This window comes from Rhinolophus ferrumequinum, chromosome 20, assembly GCF_004115265.2.
Source record: "Rhinolophus ferrumequinum isolate MPI-CBG mRhiFer1 chromosome 20, mRhiFer1_v1.p, whole genome shotgun sequence".
NCBI lineage: Eukaryota > Metazoa > Chordata > Mammalia > Chiroptera > Rhinolophidae > Rhinolophus > Rhinolophus ferrumequinum.
Window position 1 is genome coordinate 3,877,798 of NC_046303.1, and position 19,384 is coordinate 3,897,181.

Below are 19,384 nucleotides of genomic sequence, written 5' to 3' on the forward strand. Positions count from 1 at the left end.
ACGTTAACAGATTTGATGAGAGTATACAGTAGACTAAAAGAAACCTATACTAAACTTTCACTAAATAAATTATCCTACTTTCTTCCTATGTACCAGTGACTTAAAAGACCATGGAAAATCTCATGAGGACACAACTCAAGTGGGAGAAAAGACTGCTTCAAAGAATAAGCCACTAGGACGAAGAAAACCAAAAGGAAATGTTCAGTTTAATGACAGGAAGTTCAGATTCAACCACACTGGTCTAATTACCTTCCATAAATCATGAAACCCATGTTGGATGTCTGTGAATAATCTTAATCCAGGTCTACATGGATAATGGATAATGAGAGGCTGTCATTAAGGAATTGCTGTCATTATGTTCAATATCAACAGAATGGTATTATCACAATGTCCATGAGAAATTATTCATGTATATTTTTAAACTAATTTTGAGGAAATGTTAATTTATAAAACACTAGCTGAGTCTGCAAAAGTATTGTATTTGTTTTGTTTCATTACAGTTATCTAATCAAAACCACTTAGGCCTGGGTAAACCTGGGTGTATGGACAATGTGAACCTGCCTTCCAAAGCCTATTTTTAGAAACAACTAGCTCTCTCATCCACAATTCTGAAATTTTCTGAAAAAGGCAATATGAAGGTTTGTAAATAGCTTGTTGGTGAGTTAAGTCTCATTTAAAATGAAACAGAGGTATTTACGATGTTTGTTTTGCTTAGCATGAGGATGCAAACTCTTCTGTGCAGAAAACTTAATGTCTGATTGGAGCCCTCCTTCCACCCATCCCCACAAGAGATGTTCATTATGTTTCTAATAGTTGGAACATTATGATTTTTAAACAGATATCACACCGCATGTTTCAGGTAAAGTATTAGACATGTATATTTCTACTACTCTTTCAACGACGGTTCAGGTACGCACATGCATGTGCGCACACACACACGCAATCACAAACACGACTTCCTTCAGATTCTAGATTACCTGTGACGCTCCTATGAGAGCCATCCTCTATCTGTTTAACTCTGTTGGCCAGAGAGGACACATGGATGGTGTGTGGCTACACTTGTTAGGACTGACCTTGGGACATGAGCTGAATGTGATGGAAAGGAAGGAGCACACAGCAGCTAGATAAATAAGGGTGCTTTTCACAGCCATTTGTCACCTGTGTGACCTGATGTCATTTTAGTTCTACTCATGTTCAATCACTCATGGGTAAAACACATTTAATAATACTTACTTTATGAATTAGTTTACATAATATAATACATCTATGTATATAAAGGCAATGAGACACAGTAAATACTTTACAAATGGCAATTGTGAAATGATAGAGTTTTTGTCCTAAATATATAGTGAGAAGAAAACAATCCTGTTAAGGCAAAACTAAAATCTGTTTTCTGTTAACAAATGCAGTGAATATGTCACCCAAAGTCTCCCAGATTTCAGTAACTGATAGAAAGGATCCCTAGACATATAACTGATGACTTCAAATGTACAGAGTTTTAAATCATTCTCTTCTTCTTCCTCACATAGAATGGCTGCAAAATAACGTGGAGGAAGCCCCTTGAACACTGGAATTTGAATACAAATTTCACAAGGTAGGAACAATCGGATATATACACACAAAGACAAGATTAGAAGTAATTTTCTGTCTAAAACACTGCAATCCATTAAGTGCTAAAGCCACTCTTCTTTCTTAATTTTGCGTAAATTATAGCACATTTGCATGTTAATACAATAAATGATGCTAGAAAACACTTTAATATAATTTTCTAAAACATACTTTCAACATAACACCAATAAATCATAACCTTTTAGAAACATGGCTGTCCTGCTTTCAGTACCTTCATATTCACATTGGAAATTAATGTATTGCTCTATAAGATAGGAATTGTTCTATTCATAATAAGCACAAGAAATCAGACAATATTAGCACTAAATTATTATAACCATTGTTTATTTAAATCCAACTCTCTGTAGAATTCACTTTTTTCTCAAAGATATGTTTGTAATGTCATTTTAACAAGTGAATTTAGTTATTGACACTAAAATGAGGAAAAAGTAATTAAGGGAAGTGAAATTGTTTAAATTTGAAACGTACAACAGATAATTAGTAGTCTAGTATAATTCCATCACATAAGTACTCTGCCTTGTAATTCTAGAGGCAGATTAAATTCTCTCAGTAATGGATTCACTTGAAGAAAAATAAAGCCTCTGGAAGTTAGTCTTAATGTCCTCCCATTTGGGGTGGTCCTACTAGCCATGAAGTTGTATCCGTGAGAAAATGTCTCGCTTTAATAGTAATAAATATGGCCAGCAGAGCAGGGGTCTTACTGAAGGCCAAGGTTAATTAGTTAGCAGGGATGACCGCTGTGGAGAGCACGACTGCCGTGTTCACTATGTTTCTAGCAAGGAAGAAAAAAAATTATCATTCAGCTCAAATTGAAAAGTTGTGTCTATAAATTGTTTCACATTAAGACAGCTAGGTCTTTAGAAGTATCTACTCATTTAGACGTATCCATCGGCTTTCTATGCATGATTGCCTCCTACAGATATGTACTGTTTAGGAACATACTATGTGATATGCTGGTCAATTGTTTAGATTTTCTAAATTTGAGTTGTTGTTTCTTTTTTGAAATAACATTCCCACAGGTATTTAACTCAACATATATAAAAGACAGTTAATATACAGGGAAAGATACTGTGTAATGATACACCCTTGAATAAAAACATCTTCCTCTCTGCACCTGTAGTTGTGGGGAGATGGATGGCTGTGAGAATAATGGACAGGCACCCGCAGAAGTAACCACATCGGGAAAATCCACCTGCAGGACAGGGCGAGCTACATGCTCCATGAGTTTAACAAACTGTGCTCTGATGCTTCTCCAGAAACAGATGAAAGAGACTAAACTCTAGCACATCTCATTCCCATAATCCATAATTAATGCCTTCATAAAAATTTCCATTTTTTCAATCTGAAAATTGATGATCCTGCTTCATGGTTAAAATGGCATGCAACTTGGATTTACAGAAATGGATTTTAGTTCTGAATTTACATAAAAAAGTGAAAAAATGTACAAATTAAAAAATGTGTAGCAAATGAACATATGTGGTGTTTTATTCCCAGAATTATCACAGTAAGCTTTGCTTTTGGAGTCAAACCAAGTACCCTCGGCCTTTACTGAGAGGAGTGCAGAAACATCTGAGTGTGGCTGGAGCTTCTAGGAAGAAACAAAGCTAGAAAGAACTGAGTGTGGGGGTAAAAGGAGCAGTTGGTGTGATAGGTAAATTGATCAGAGAATTTCTTCCCTGAAGTCAGTTAATTCTCGGAAGGGGTCTTTCGGGAGAAGTTGTTCCAATATTTTTGTTGTCACTGCTTAAGCTCAGGGACCTGGGGAAGGGGTGAACCCTGACAGAAGTTTGACCAGGTCAAGTGAGCAGACATTTTGTGGAGATTGATGGAGACAATTCAGCTAATTATTTATGAGACCCAGAATAGGAATGTCATAGATAACCAGGGAGCTTTAGGTAAATCAAATGAGGAAAGGTAATTCTTTGCAGTGAGCCATTCTGGCAAACACAGAAGGATAGGGGGACTTAATCATCCATGTTTTCGAGGAACACAGAGCTCAGGTGAAGTTCAACTTTGTCACCTTCAGCTTTTTTTTTCATACTTTTTTCCCTTTTCCATTCTTTTTTTTTCTGAGAGAAAACTCTAGAGATTATTCTTGACTTTGTTGATTGTTTTCCATTCTGTCCAATCTGAATTTTTAATCTGTTTCTGTTACAGAACAGAAAGAGTTCGTCCGCCTGGCTCTATCAGAGCCAAAAACTAATACCGAGAAATGCAGTGGAAAGAGATTGGCTATTTCATAATCAATGGCACCTCCCAGGAGAATGGGAAGCTAATACTCAAAAGCCCCAGCTCCCCGATCCAGGGTTCAGGGCATGATTTTTAGGCTTTAGGGCGAACAGATGTGGGGAAGCGCTGGCGGGCACGTTTTAATTGGAGGACCTTGGAGCTTGGCCATGTATGGTAAGCAGATTCAGCACCGGATCTTCCTGGACAGCGGACCCTTCCTTCTGAAAGGGTTCAGGTGTTCAAGTTCAGGCTATGTCCCTGTCCTTTGGTTCCCTGCTTGTGTGTGCGAGTGGGGCAAGGTATTGGTTCCAGGTGCCGCTGGAGGTCAAAGTTCTCTCCTATACACAGGCTTCCGCTGCATGACTGTGGTTTTAGTCTGTTGTGTCTCAAAAGCAGCTCAGCATCTCGTTAAACAGGACAAGGCCATTTTGAGCTGGTTCTGCAGTTCCAATACCAATTAAAAAAAAAAAAAAAAAAAAAAAACAGGTTTGCATTGCATTTTCTAGTTCCTTTCTATTTGAAATTTTAGTGAGTGATATAATCATTGATTTGTCTATTTGCATCATCCTGTTTTAAACTTGTCTCTTAGTTCTTCTTTCACAGAAGTCTCATCTTGTTTCCTGTTGAGTATACTAGAACACTTTGTAAATTTTATTCTCATATTTTTAGGAAACATTCACAACTATGTTTTTCTTCTGACTTTCCAGGATGAAGTTTGAATTTCTTTGTGTTTTAGAAATAACCTTGTTCATTTTTTAAAATCTTGTATTATTTTGTTTCCTTTTATCCAACCCATAAGAAGTACACCTACATACTTGGTGTTTGTCATCACCATTGATGATTGCTTTGTGCTCTACATATTTGGATTGTTGTTAGAATTCTCTTCTTAAGTCCAACATAGAAAGCAGTTGTGTTTAATCACATACTTCAATCTCGTTTTGTGACATACTCTCACATAGTGAGACTTAGCTTAGACTTGGTTCTCTGACACTCTCAAACATTGGCACATATGTAGTAAATAGGAAAATGGACTTCAGTTATTCATTTTTCTTCTGCTGTCTCCTTCATAGGTATTTGCAGGTTAAATTATAATTTTAACTTCTGATGTTATGTTGCTTCTTTTTGTTATACCTTTTAAAAACACATTCAGCCTTTTTATTGTCGGGCAGATATAGGGGTTAGGTTTAAGGGAGGCTAGAGATTGAGGGACTCTCAACTATACACAACATCGAACTCAAAGCCAACATTTACCTAGTATGAGTAGAAGGAAATATTGAAGCTATGCTACACAGTAATTCAAATGCAGCTGTACATATAACTTAAGTCAAATCAGATTAGAATCATGGCAAATTTGTCTATGATTTTATTTTGTTAAGATACTATTCCATAGTGAATTAAAACTTAAATGAAGAATAGATATTAATAACTTTTAGAACTGTTTGGCGAATTGCAGTAGCAGCATGCTTAGATTGGATCTTCTCACTCAAATGAAATAAGGAAAAGATAAAATTTGTACTCCATTCCAGCAAAGTAATAATCTTTCAGAAAAACTAGCATACATGTGCTTTGTATAATGTTCTGGACAGTCTAGTAATGGAGTAACTCATTCTTCACCACTCACATTTTATCTCTTTTAAAACTGTCTCTATGGGACTTTTTTTCCAAATATTATAATCTAACATTCTATGCTGGCATCTAATCTAATTACCTGATAGAAATAGAATGCTTTCAAGGCACATAACAGGTATTTTGCAGGTGATTTTTCTAAAAGCTTTTCTTGCGTTTCAATTTGCATGAGTTAAGTGTAATACACACTATTCTTACACAAGTAAAAAAATGGGTAAAAGTAAGTTAGTATGGATTTAATGACTGTATTTTAGATAACTTATTTACAGTGCTCTGTATATGCTTTTTCATATTACGATAACTATTAGGTTGATACTCAACTAAACCCCACTTTTTAAAACTATAAATTCATCAACCCTCAATACAAGTTCTAACTGGTCAGATAGATAGCTACATAGAAGTTACTTAAAGAGTGCTACAATGCTAAATAAAAACCTTACAGATTTTATTGTCAATACACCACTGTAAGACAGAATTACTTCTTATGGTGATTTTTAGCTACCATCTTTGCCCAAATCTTAGCTACAAGCAATTCCTGCTGATTTTTCCCGCTTAACACTCTGTTTCATTTTGCTCTTATTTCCATAGTAACCAGCTAGCACAGGAATGTTCCACCAGTTCTGCTGGCCTCAAGTCTCCTGCCAGATTGTTCTGTCACATGAGGTGTTAGCATTATACTGTGCAGTGACTCAGCTTTCTCTTGGGTTAAGTCTCTGATTGATAATAAATGTCCTTCACCAAATTTTCTTCTTTTTTATTTCAAAAGATACCATATTAAAAATTTAATAGTTAAACTCCTTTATTATGTCACTTAATTATATTTTTCTAATTTAATAATGCCTCTGCATATATTTAATATGTGAGTGTATTTTAATCAAGATAAATATGCTCCATTTAATCTTCGATCATCGAATATATTTTAGAATGATGATAGTTAATAAGCGTATGTAAGGTAGGATTTTTGCACTCTAGAAATTACATTTAGCGGAAAAGAAAATCATGAAAACAATCATTTTAAAATGTAGGCTATGCAAGTTACTATTTATTTATAAGATATTGGATAATTTATTTTGGAAAAAAATCTCCGCAAAAATGAATATTTGCCAGAAAGAAAAGCTGGGGAAAGATACTGAACAGGAATAATAGGATCACAGAAGATAGGAGGATGGAAAAAGCCCCAAGTGTTCAGGGAAAATAAGCAGCATAATGTGCCTACAGTGAATAATACTTGGAATGTTAGATTCTTGAACATAATTGAACATGTATATTTAAATGGAAATACAATTTATAAAGAGGATATTATGCTAAAAATAAGGAACTGAAGGAATTGTATGCATGCCTAGTTTTTTTTTTTTTTTTTGCCTTCATTTTCAGAGTTGGTATATCTCAATCTTTTTATAAAGTTGTTCAAAAATCAGTAAGTCCTCATGGGTGTCTGTATTCACTAGCCCAGTGGGAGGAATGGACTGGAAAAGTAAGACTCTTTCTATTTATTAAATCTATTGCTATTCGCTGCATGCAGATTTTCCTTGAGTGATAAGCAATTTTAGGTCCTCAGTCTCTTATCCTGTCAGTAAACATAGAGCAATTATTTGATACATTATTTTTGGAGCTATCAGCTGAAATCTGAGGTCCCTCATACAGCAAGTATCACTCTAATGCTGGTCACGAGATCACACGAGGCCACACTTTTTAATTCATAGGCAAGTGGACTTCATGCTCCACCAAAGGACATTAGTCTCCTGGTGTAGCTGCTGCATTGGAAAAATCACACTTACAGAGAATGTAATTTGCAGAGGTTTTATAGTAACTTTGGGGAAATTAAATTAAAAAGTAGATTTTCTATTACGTGTTGTGACTTTTAAGCTTTAAAGAGCTTATCAAGAATTTAATTAGGCTAACTTTCTCCATTTTTCCCCCTTAGGGAACATACATGGAAGTAGTTTTTTTCATGTACTGGTTGGGATAAAAATTCGGGTGTTTTAAAGGGGGATAAAACTGACCCTGTATATTATGGGCCAATCAGGTTCATTCATGTTGCAGTCAAATTGCACATAAAAAACTTTTTACAGTCTTTAGTACTGATGAAAACACTTAAAAGGACAGATCTAATATGCTAATAGTGGGTAGGTAATTTGTCAAAGGTCCCAAAGTGAAGCAATTTTTCATACTGAAAATCGATCTTGTCTTGACTTCCACTTCACTATACTCATCTGAGTTATGTAATTCAGGAAACAGGAAAGATGTCATTGGTGTGATGGCTGCAGACTGGGTTACACTTTGTTGGGCTTTTCACCTGAGCTCCATGCAGTGACCTCTGGTCACTCTGTCATCTTCACCCAGGCTCAGGGAAAGATATTAAGAATTCACAGCTTTAAAGAACAACAACATATTACTTGGGAGAGCTCCAGGATGTTCAGCTTCACTTAATTTATGTGTACTTCATTTACTTAGACAAACCTATTTACATACATATATGCATACATGATAATATATGTCTCTGGACGAATGTTTATAAACATACACAGCTAACACTTATGAGTGATTGCAACGTATCCAGCCTCGTTTTAATCCCTTTGCATATGCTCACTCCTTTGATGTTCAAAGGAAAATAGCCACTATGAGCATGAACCTATACATATCAAAAGAATATGTGAATACATGGGAATCTGAACACATACGCTGCAATGCCCTAAATCTGCCTGGACAGCTCAGAAAGATCCTGGCCCCATGGCCCACCTGCGGGGTCATACTCTCCAAGGGTGTGGCTTCAGCAATCATGTATTTAACAGGTTCTCGGGTGATACTGCTGCTCTCCAAAATTTATGGACCACTGTCTTATACAGACATGGGCTTATTTATTTTACATTGTTTTATCAATAGGGATTCTAAAACATGGTAAAGTGTTTTATGTCATATTTTGTTCTTCAAACTGTCACATTCTGTGGCTCCGATTCAATCCCTCTGACAGTGGTTCTCAGATTCACTCTGCACACAGCAATCACCTTGTAAAGATTTACTACTCAACACTACAGAAAGCTGTTATTGTTGATAACATACTCCCGCTAGGGAGTAACTTCCTCTTTGACATCTACTGCTTTTTAATTGCATCCCCTTAAAAGGACCTCCATTCCCCTTTATGTACCACTCTTCAGGGCACAGTGTATTCTATTTTAGGTCCTCATTTCTTTCTCTTACCATCGAGGCACAAAGAGCACTTCCCATGCACCCAAGTCCCAGATGGGACCCTGGGCCCAGCCAGGCGATTATGTGCTCAGGCAGTCTCCTGGAGGATTTTTCTCACAGTCCTCTGAGAACGCGGCTACTTGACCTGCTGGTCTATAATCACTCTGCCTGCCTAATGTCATGACCCCCATGGAGACTTATCCTTTTTCTCTTCTGAAGTGATGCACAGGTTTACCTATCTCTAGGTATTCTTTTATTCCATCCAGCTAGATCATAGGAAAAAACTGGTCTTTTGTTATGCATAGTGCCCGTTCCCTTCTCCCAGTTGGTGTACTCACAGCTGAATTCTGACACTCCAGATGAAAACCTCTGATCTAAGCAGTGCTCTGTCTCTCACATCCCAAGGATCCCTGAGCTCTGTCTTCTCAGCACGACAGAAGGCTGGTTTATCTTCCTTTTCAGATTTGAGAGAGAAAGTACAGCTTCCAAGCACATTCACCCCGAGGAAATACAACAGACATTTTTCTCTGATCTTTTTAGTTCCATTTTCAAATTTCTTTTTATAGACAGCATCATTGTAGCATCCTTAAAACTAACTGTTAACTGTGAGTAGCACACAAAAAAAGTGTTTATTGCATTATTTTTAGGTGTGGATTTTTAGAAGTAGAGATATAAAATATCAAGAATTGGACCCAGAGCCCATTCTTATATTTCCTGATGCCATAATGTTAAATGAAGCTAAGTGCACATACATCTATGAGTATTAGCTGTAATGTGTGAATCTGAAGTTACCTCAAGGTCATTAAAGGTCATCTCATCCATAAATGGAAGTCATGTATATCATGCTATTAGAGACATCCCTAAATGGACAATGAGTTAGTTTATTTTATAGCTTATCACAGAATGGTAGAACTGGGAGGGACATTAAGATCATTTATTCCAGCACCTTTATTTTAGAGATGAGGAAATGAAAGTATAGAGAAATTATATTGCTTGCCCAAGGTTACAGAACTAGTTAATTACCATATTACATAAGTGATAAAGCTATATTTTGAACTAGTATTAATTTTACCACTGAAAGAATGCATGCATAAACAGTTTATAATCCCTAGAGTAGATAACACAAGGAGGGTATGTAAAAACGAAAATCACGGCTAGAGAGGATTAAAGATATTTTCAAAGTTGTCACTTAGTAGTGAAATATACTGCTTTTAATTTTAGAAATGTGAACTTAAAAGAAATTGATTTATGCAATATTTATAAGGATGATCAAGCAGATTTCAAACTATATTACAAAGCTATACCAACCCAAAGCCATATAGTACTGACATACAGACAGACATATAGACCAATGGAATAGAATAGAGAGGCCAGCAATAAACCCATGTATATATGGTCAATTAATTTTTGAGGAAGTTGCCAAAATTATACACTTGGTGAAAGAGTAGTCTTTTCAATAAATTATATTGGAAAAACTAAATATTCACATGCAAAAGAATGAAATGGGACCCCTGTTTTACATGATACATAAATGTCAACTCAAAATGGATTACATATTTAAATGCATGACATGAAACCATAAGATTCCTAGAAGAAAATATAGGGGGCACACTCTTTGACAATGGTTTTGGCAATTTTTTTTTTTTTTTTTTTTTTTTTGGATTTGACACCAAAAGGAAAGACAACAAATGCAAAAAAGAAACCAACAGGGCTACATCAAACTAAAAAGCTTAGCAGAGCAAAAGGAACAATCTACAAAATAAAAAGGCAACCTATAAAGTGGGGGGAAATATTTGCAAACCATCTATCTAACAGTATGGGGGTTAATATCTATAATACATAAAAAGAAATCGTAGAACTCAATAGCAAAGAAACAACCCCTGTCTGTCTCTCCAATCTGGAGGTGGTTTGCCCTATGCCCTCACTTCTCTTATAGATCCAAGAAGAGTTGTTTTTTTCAGTATTTTCAATTTTTCCACTTATTGTTAGGACAGAGTGGTGACTTCCAAGCGCCTTACATGTGGAAATGGAAAGCTGTTGTTGAGGTTTTCTATCCTATATTACTCCATCCACATTCTATTATTTTGCCAGCCTCTCTCAGAAAGCTTTTCTAATTTAAATTCTCATCTTTTCCCTATATTTGCATTAATAATGCCTCTGAGTTCTCAGGACTATTTTCAATAGAGTATTTTGTGACATTGATAAAGCAGGGAGTACAGGAAGAAAACAAGCGTGGAAGAAGATAGTGGCAGTTAATAGATAAAGAGTACCATTTTGAGCATGTTGAAGCTGAAAAGCTCATTGAAAATCTACCTGTTTATTTGTTGTTCTGCAGGTAATTTGAAATTTGTGTTTCTGGTTCTGGCAAGAAATCAAGATTAGCTTTGTATCAAACCACTATTATAGAGGCAATAATTTGATTTGTGTAAATGAATAAAATCATAACAGAAGAAGCACACACGGAATATTTTTTTAAAAGCACCAAAATCAAAATAGTAGGAGTAAATTGGTCAAAAGGTAAAAAGAGAAAGAAAGTAGCAAAATGCAATTCAAAGTATTTAGGGCATAGAAAATAGTAACAGATGCTAAAGAAACTGAAAATTCTCTTTTGCATTGTGGTTTCAGGGGGTTAAGGGTGAAACTGGAACAAAATTTTAAATAGAGGGTGGAGCAAAAGTAAGATGATAAGGAGTTATAGATGGGTAAGAAAAGGATGAACTACTTAAATAGATGAGAAGGATAAAAGACGTGAGAAGTTGTAATGTGAATTTTGACAGGAAACAGAAATATTTATCATATCTTTATTGCCTTGAATTTATTTGTATGTATTTCTATACTGTCTTCTCATTCCCAATGATAGTCTTTGAATTTCCTGTGTTTTCATATTACTTTCTGTTCATAACACAAAAGTTGCAGTATTCAGCAGTTAAAAAAATTGAGTGTTAGAATCACCAAGGATTAGGAATAACTGATAAATGTAGTAAAGTGAACGCAAACACGATAGCCCCTCCATGTTCTGTGAGACATATCATTCTTTCTAATTGTTATAATTAAATCAATATGCTCACATGCTTTTTTTTTTTTTCTTTCAGGATCCACACAGTTATTCTATCTTCCATTTTGAAGTATTTATTGAATACCTTGTAAGCATTTTGGACTTATGCTTCTCACAAAGGAAGAACACATAACTCAGGTCAATTCTCCCAGTTATGATAATTTTTTAATTATTATTTTAAAAAATCCCCTTGATTGCATTGGAGAGCTCACAAGTTATTAAGACCTCACTAGATGTGGCCTAGGGAGGAGTAAGAAAAGGGAAATGAGCCCAGCTCTTACTGTTGCTTTTTGGTCATGGGATTTTACTCATTCCAGAGTGGAGAACTGCAAGGGTAAGATGATGAATAAAACTTTTGACACCTGTGGAGTCTAGAAGAAGAAAGACTGAAATCCAGAATGGGCCCAAGTTTGAGGACCATGAAGAGTTTTAAGACTCTTTACTTCGACTGGAACCTCAAAGTGAGAACCTTCTGACTTACTACCGACATAGGGAAAGCAAGTGCTTGCAGAGATTGTAGCTCAGTTTAAATAACCTCAGCTGCTGAAATTTGATTGAGGTGATTCTGGATTATTAACTGTTTAGGAACATAATGACAGCAAAAAAAAATTCTCTCTGGAGAGACTAAAAATCATCTTAGACTTCAAATTATTTTTACAAACACTTTCGGAAATGAATGTCTATTTAATAATAAAGAGAAGTAGATAAGACAACAACAAAACAGAAAGCAGACACAACGGATAACAAAAACAAAACCTTCAAGAGCTCCAGATATCAAGTTATTAGGTATAAACTAAAATATATTTGTTTAAAGAACTAAATATTAGATTGAGGATTGTGACAGATAGTAAAAAAGAACTATAAAACTATGAACAAAAATAATAAAACTAAAAATAAAACAACTGAAATTAAGAACAGTGTGGAGTTTCCTCAAAAAATGGGTATATGTCATAGCAGTGTAGACAGAGCTGAAACAATAGTTGGTAAATTGGAAAATGTCAAAAAATTGCACAAATGTAGTTTAGTGATACAAAAAAGTGAGGAAAAGGGTAAGAGATGCAAGAAATAGTGTAAGAATTGTAATGTGCATTTCACTGGAGTCCTCGAAAGAGAAAAAAAAAGAAAAGAATATATGCAAATTTTGGAAATATAAGAGCTGATAACCTAAAATTTAAGAATATTATAAAATCAATATTCAAGAAAACTATAAATAGCTGGATAAAAATATAAATACATATTGATGACTATTATGTCTTCTTGCTAAATTGTCCCCTTTATCGTTATGAAATGTCCATCTTTGTCTCTTGTTACCATTTTTATCCTGAAGTTTATCACACTCCCTGGCATCAGCTTGTACTACAGAGCAACAATAATCCAAACAGTATAGTATTGGCAGAGAAACAAACACACAGAGCAATGGAATACAACTGAACACCCAGAAATAAACCCACATAAATATGGACACATAATTTTTGACAAAGGAGCCAGAAACATATGATAGAGAAAAGAAAGCCTCTTCAATAAATGGTGCTGGGGGAATTGAAAAGCCACGTGTAAAAGGATGAAACTAGACTGCTATCTGTCACCGTGTAACAAAATTAACCTAAACAATAAACAATAACCTGAAACAATAAACTGCATAGAAGAAAACATAGGTGCTAAACTTATGGTTCAAAGAGGATTTAATGAATTTGACTTCAGAGGCAAGGGATTTAATGAGGATTTAATGAATTTGACTTCAGAGGCAAGGGAAGTAAAAGCAAAAATAAATGAACAGGACTATATCAAACTAAAAAGCTTCTGCACAGCAAAAGAAACCATTGACAAAACAAAGAGGTGATCAACCAAATGGGAGAAGATATATGCAAACAACACCTCCAATAATGGGCTAATATCCAAAATATATAAGGAATTCACACAACTCAACAACAAAAAGACAAACAGTCCAATTTAAAAATGGGCAGAGGACCTCAATAGACATTTTGCCAAGGAGGACATGGCCAATAGACATAGGAAAAGATGCTCAACATCACTAATCATCAGAGAAATGTAAATAAAAACCACAAGGAGATATCACCTCACACCGGTTAGAATGGCTATCATCAACAAGACAAATAATAAGTGTTGGAGAGGCTGTGGAGAAAAAGGAACACTTATACACTGTTGGTGGGAATGCAGATTGGTGCAGCCACTATGGAAGGCAGTGTGGATATTCCTCAAAAAATTACGAATAGAATTACCATATGACCCAGCAATCCCTTCCCTGGGTATCTACCCAAAAACTTTGAAAATATTTATCAGCAAAGATATATGTGCTCCAATGTTCAATGCAGCTTTATTTACAATGGCCAAGACATGGAAACAACCAAAGGTCCTTTGATAGATGATTGGATTAAGAAGATGTTGTATATCTACACAATGGACTACTACTCAGCCATAAGATGAAATAATGCCATTTGGAATAACATGGATGGATCTTGAGATTATTATGCTAAGTAAAATAAATCAGACAGAAAAAGTCGAGAACTGTATTACTTCACTGTTATGTGGAATATAAAACTGAAAGCAACAACAGAACAAGACAAACAAATAAAAAAACAATAACTCATAGACACAGACAACAGTTTAGTGGTTACCAGAGAGTAAGGGGGGAGAGGGGTAGTAGATGAGGGTAAAGGGGGTCAAATATATGGTGATGGAAGAACTGAATCTGAGTGGTGAAAATACAATGTGATATGTTGATGATGTATTACAGAATTGTACATTTGAAACCTATGCAATTTTACTAACCATTGTCACCCCAATAAATTATAATTATATATATATATATATATATATATATATATATATATATATATATATACTGAGTACATATATATATATATATATATACTGAGATAATACTATATAAATTGTGGGAAAGTAAAAAGGAAGGATACAAGGATACATCTAATTAAACAGCCAGAAAGAGAGAAATAAAGATTATCTTCATATGTAAAACTAACTAATACTTACCTTTCCACAGATAAAAAAAAAAAAGAAAATAGAAGGACATCTACAATCTGCAGGGAAAATTGCCTATCTAGAGTTACGTTCCAAGTGAAGATATCTTTCAAGAATGAAGTTGAAATAATGACATTTTTAGACCAACAAAAAACAGAGAACTCATTGCCACCTGATCCATAGTAAAAGAAATACACATGAATTTCTTCAGGAAAAAGTAAAACGATCCAGGGTTAGAGGGCCAGAGGAAAGATAGCTGGAAAAATCACTAATATTGGGCAATCAAACAACACACTTTTAAATAACCAATGGGTAAAAAAAAAAAAATTCTTAAGGAAATTAAATAATATTTTGAAATAAAATATAAACTTGAGTATGAAAATTTATGGTATTCAGCTAAAACTGTCCTTAGACATAAGTATAGTTTTAAAAGCCGTTAGCAGGAAGTACCGTCTCAAATCAATAACCTTGCCTTCCGCTCTAAGAAAAGCTATTAAACCCAAAGTAAGTAGTGGAAAGAAAATAACAAAAATTAGAAGAGAAATCAGAGAGATATGAAATGTAAACAATGGGAAAAATCAATAAAACCAAACATCAGGTTGTTGGAAAGGTATACAAAACTGGCAAATCTTTAGCTACCTTGACCAAGAAGAAGAAAAATACAAATTTCCAAAAATCAGGAATAGGAAAGCTTACATTACTACTAACCCTACAAATTTAAAATGATTATAAATTAACATCTTGGATGTTATTTATGCAAAAAATTAAACACATAGAATGAAATGTATAAATTACAATAAATACACAAATTATCAAAATTGATTTACAAAGAAATAGAGAATATGAATTTACTATATCAAGGAAACACATTTAATTAACAATTAAAATTCTTCCCACAAGAAGAACCCAGGTCCAGATTGCTTCAGCACTAAATTCTGTCAAATATTGAGGGAAGAGATAATACCAGTTCTTCACAAATTATGGCAGAAAATAGAAAGGAGAACACTTTTCCACTCATTCTATGAGGCTAGACAAATATTTGATAAGAAAACTACAGACGACTAATCCTCATGAAAATATATGCAAAATCCTTAATAAAATATTAGCAAATAAAACCCACATCTTAGAAAAAGTACTATAAACCATTAACAAATGGATTGATTTCACACCTAAAAATCACTTAATGGAATATAGGATAGTAACACAATAAAGGAAAGACGCCACTTGATCATACCCCACGTGGTATCCGCGGGGGGATTGGTTCCAGGACCCCTGCAAATGCCCAAATCTGTGGAGGCTCAAGTTGCCTCTTTAAAACGGTGTAAATCAATGCAGCCAGGGAGTCACTGCACCCTCGGCCTTTGCGGGCTTCCAACTGCCCACGGGAAACAGGACAGTTGCCCACTGAAACAAAGCCATGTAGAAGGGGGCCCAGGCAATTCAAACCGTGTTGTTTAAAGGTCAGTTGTACTTTAAGGAATAAGCGGATTGTGATGGATATAAATACTTGAAGTCCACGGTACTTTGTGAATTGTCGTTCCCGGAGGTAGCGGACACCCGCATTGGCACCCCGTGCGTGGGGTGCAGCATCTTCAAAGCCTGACTCGGCTGTCAGCTAACTCCTCACAACCCCTGGTTCTCATTTGAAAGACAGAAGGGACGATGCTGGGAAGGCAGGGTGGCTGGGAGGACTGGATTCTGCAGCGAACTAGAAACTTCTAGTGGAGGCCTTCCACAGGGTGCGAGCTCAGTCTATGTTACATCTCTATTGTATTTCTTCAATCTCCTCTTTAGCGTGACTCTAATTGCGTGTGTGTTTCTGAAGTGTGTATTTGTACTGTATGATAACATGGGGCTCTTTTTTTCTTGAAGATCAAACTTTATGCTTTAGTAACAGAAACAAACTTGTCTATAACAGAGTGGTTGAGAATCCTTCCGAAGGGGTAGGAAAAGCCTTCCGAAGGGACGTCAAGACCCTGTGTTAAGTAAGAAAGAAGCATGTGTGCATTTTGTGATGGAGGGAAGAGTTGAAACCGGGAACTGGCATCATCCAAACGAATCCTGAGAGGGATCTGTCACAAGAAGGGGTCCAGGCAAGCATTCCACCTGGCGCAGCCTGGCGCAGACGCAGTGGGAATACCCAGCGCCTCAGGGGACCGCCATGCCTTCCAACCAGACAGTCATGACACAGCTCTGAACGTCATGCCGTCTGCACCCCAAACATTTGCACATCACATTTCCACTACCCACGGCAGGGAGCCACGCCCAGTGCATGGACCTTCACTTCCGATTGGGTGGTCATTCTCAAAAATCCCCAGGACTATGGGCCTTCCATGTCCAGGGGCTCCTAAGGAGACACCACCCAATCAGACTGTGGGGTGAATTCGGCATGGAAAAGGTGTCTTCAGCTGGGCTAATGAGGAGAAGGCCCTACAAGAATTAAACCAATCAGTCAAATAGGTATCAGTCATATATGAGGGTAGTCTCCATAACAAACATGTCACTGATGTTTGTGCATTGTAAGAAGTGACCGTAACTACATTCATTTTCCACTAATAGACACATATGCTTGACTCGAAGCTTTCAAGGTAATTAAATCATTGTTTCATTTACTTTTTATCATGCAAATTATATACACGTAAGTGATAATATATAATATCTTATAGATGCTCCAAGTTTCCTCTATTTCCTTTTGCTCCTATAGACTTGTCGTTATGTCCACACACATCTTTTAGTTGCCTCTGCCAAAGATTAATTTAGATACTCCTCTGTTTATGTACTCTTTGTTTTCTGTGGCTTTGCTTCTCTGCTTACATGATAATTCACAACAAAATTCTGCTATCTCAGCAGGAAGACTCTGCTTTGATGGCTCTTGGGAGCTTAAAAATTTCAAATTATTTACAATTCTTCAAAAGCTATTATTTCCTTTCATTTTGTTTATAAACTCAGATGTACCTATATAGATTTTAAGACATATCAGTCACTGAGTTTTATAGTATAATTCAATTAAAATTTTTTTAATCTCAAATTTGTCTACAATTCATATTGTTGAACTATTTTATAACCGTCCACTGCTTATAACCTAATATAGGATCTTTCCAGGGGAGAGTAAACAACCATTACCTTCTCATCTGTTTCCATTTTCTATTCTTGTCAATTATCTTTTCTTGGCTAGCCATGGAAATTCATACACATCAAAGTTGGTTCATTTGTATTCCTGTTTCCAAACATCAAATGAAGTTATCCATAAATTAATTTTATGAGCAATTAAGTTCTTCCAAGTCAATACTTTCTAAATTGATTTCTCTTTTACAATCCAGACACAGTTTAACTCCATTTTGCAACATTAGACACAGTTCCCAGGTAGTTTGCCATTTTCATTTTGGTTACCCCTTTCTTCTATTATATTTTTCTTTTTTATATGAAAATAAAATCAGTGAGAGAAAGAGAGGACTTCAGAAGGTTGGTGAAGGAGACAGCCAATTTTGTGACTCAGGGAAGTGAATTGTTTAAGCAAAGGGACTACGGTCATGGCCAGGGGGACATGGCTGTCATCCAATCGGGGGCCAACTCACTTCGGGAACCCACAGCAAGGGAATTCAAGTCACCTAGGACACAGCATTTAGACATGGGACAGGCAGTGTTCAGTATGTTTTAACAATGTGAGAAAATGCGATTTTAGGATAAAGATCTGATCTCTCCATAAGTCTTCTATGAAGATTCAGAAGAAATTTTTACATAATACCACTTTAAGAGCTTTAAAACAATGCTAGAAGAAAAGATGGGCGAGTGGGTTCCATCAAATTATATGCCAGTTCTGAGGAAAGCTAAGGAGAAGTAAAAATCAAGGACTACCTGACATAGTTACTATGGAGATTAAATAAAACAAAATGATATGGGTGTAGCAAAATACCTGTTTTAGAGTAAGCATCCAATGTGTATTACCTATTATGTATGTGACTAGGATTACCACTACTACCTGTATTAATTGCAGTAGACTTTTTCAGTTTCACTCTCATTCTTGTTCCATTGTATCCCTGCATCTCACCAGGGATTAACCCCGCTTCCCCACCTCCTGGAGAGAAGAAGACCTGGAGTTTTCTGCTGCGGATCCCTGAAGATGATTTCTCTCACACCAGTGACTGGGATGTTTCCCCACTCCCCTCTCGGTGTCAGCTCTCCACACCTGGCCTCGGCATCCACCCATCCCAGTGAAGGACTGAGACTTACACCGCCATCTTGGTGCCAGTGTCCCTCCCCCATGTCTATTATGGTTTTAACTGGTCTGCAAGAAAACATGTACAGTTGTATATATTCTACCTGTTGACCCTGGGGAAAGTGCCAAGTCAAAAGTTCTGCGAGTGCAGTTCTGTTCACTAAGAAACCACGGGCCAATGTGGTGAACGGTAAGGGCTCCAGGAGCAGCCGTGAGCCCACCACCCTACAGCAAGCTTTGATCGCAGCTATGAATCCTTCTGTCCTCTGTCCGTGGTAGTTTCCAACCCATCTTAGCCATCTATTATACTAACCAGAGAGGGCATGGTTTTAGAGCAGGAAGGAGCAGAAAGTCACAATAATGAACAGAAGTAAAATAATTCATGGATACAATGGGGATGAAGGTACAGTGTGGGGAAGGCTGAACGGGAGTCCAAAGGG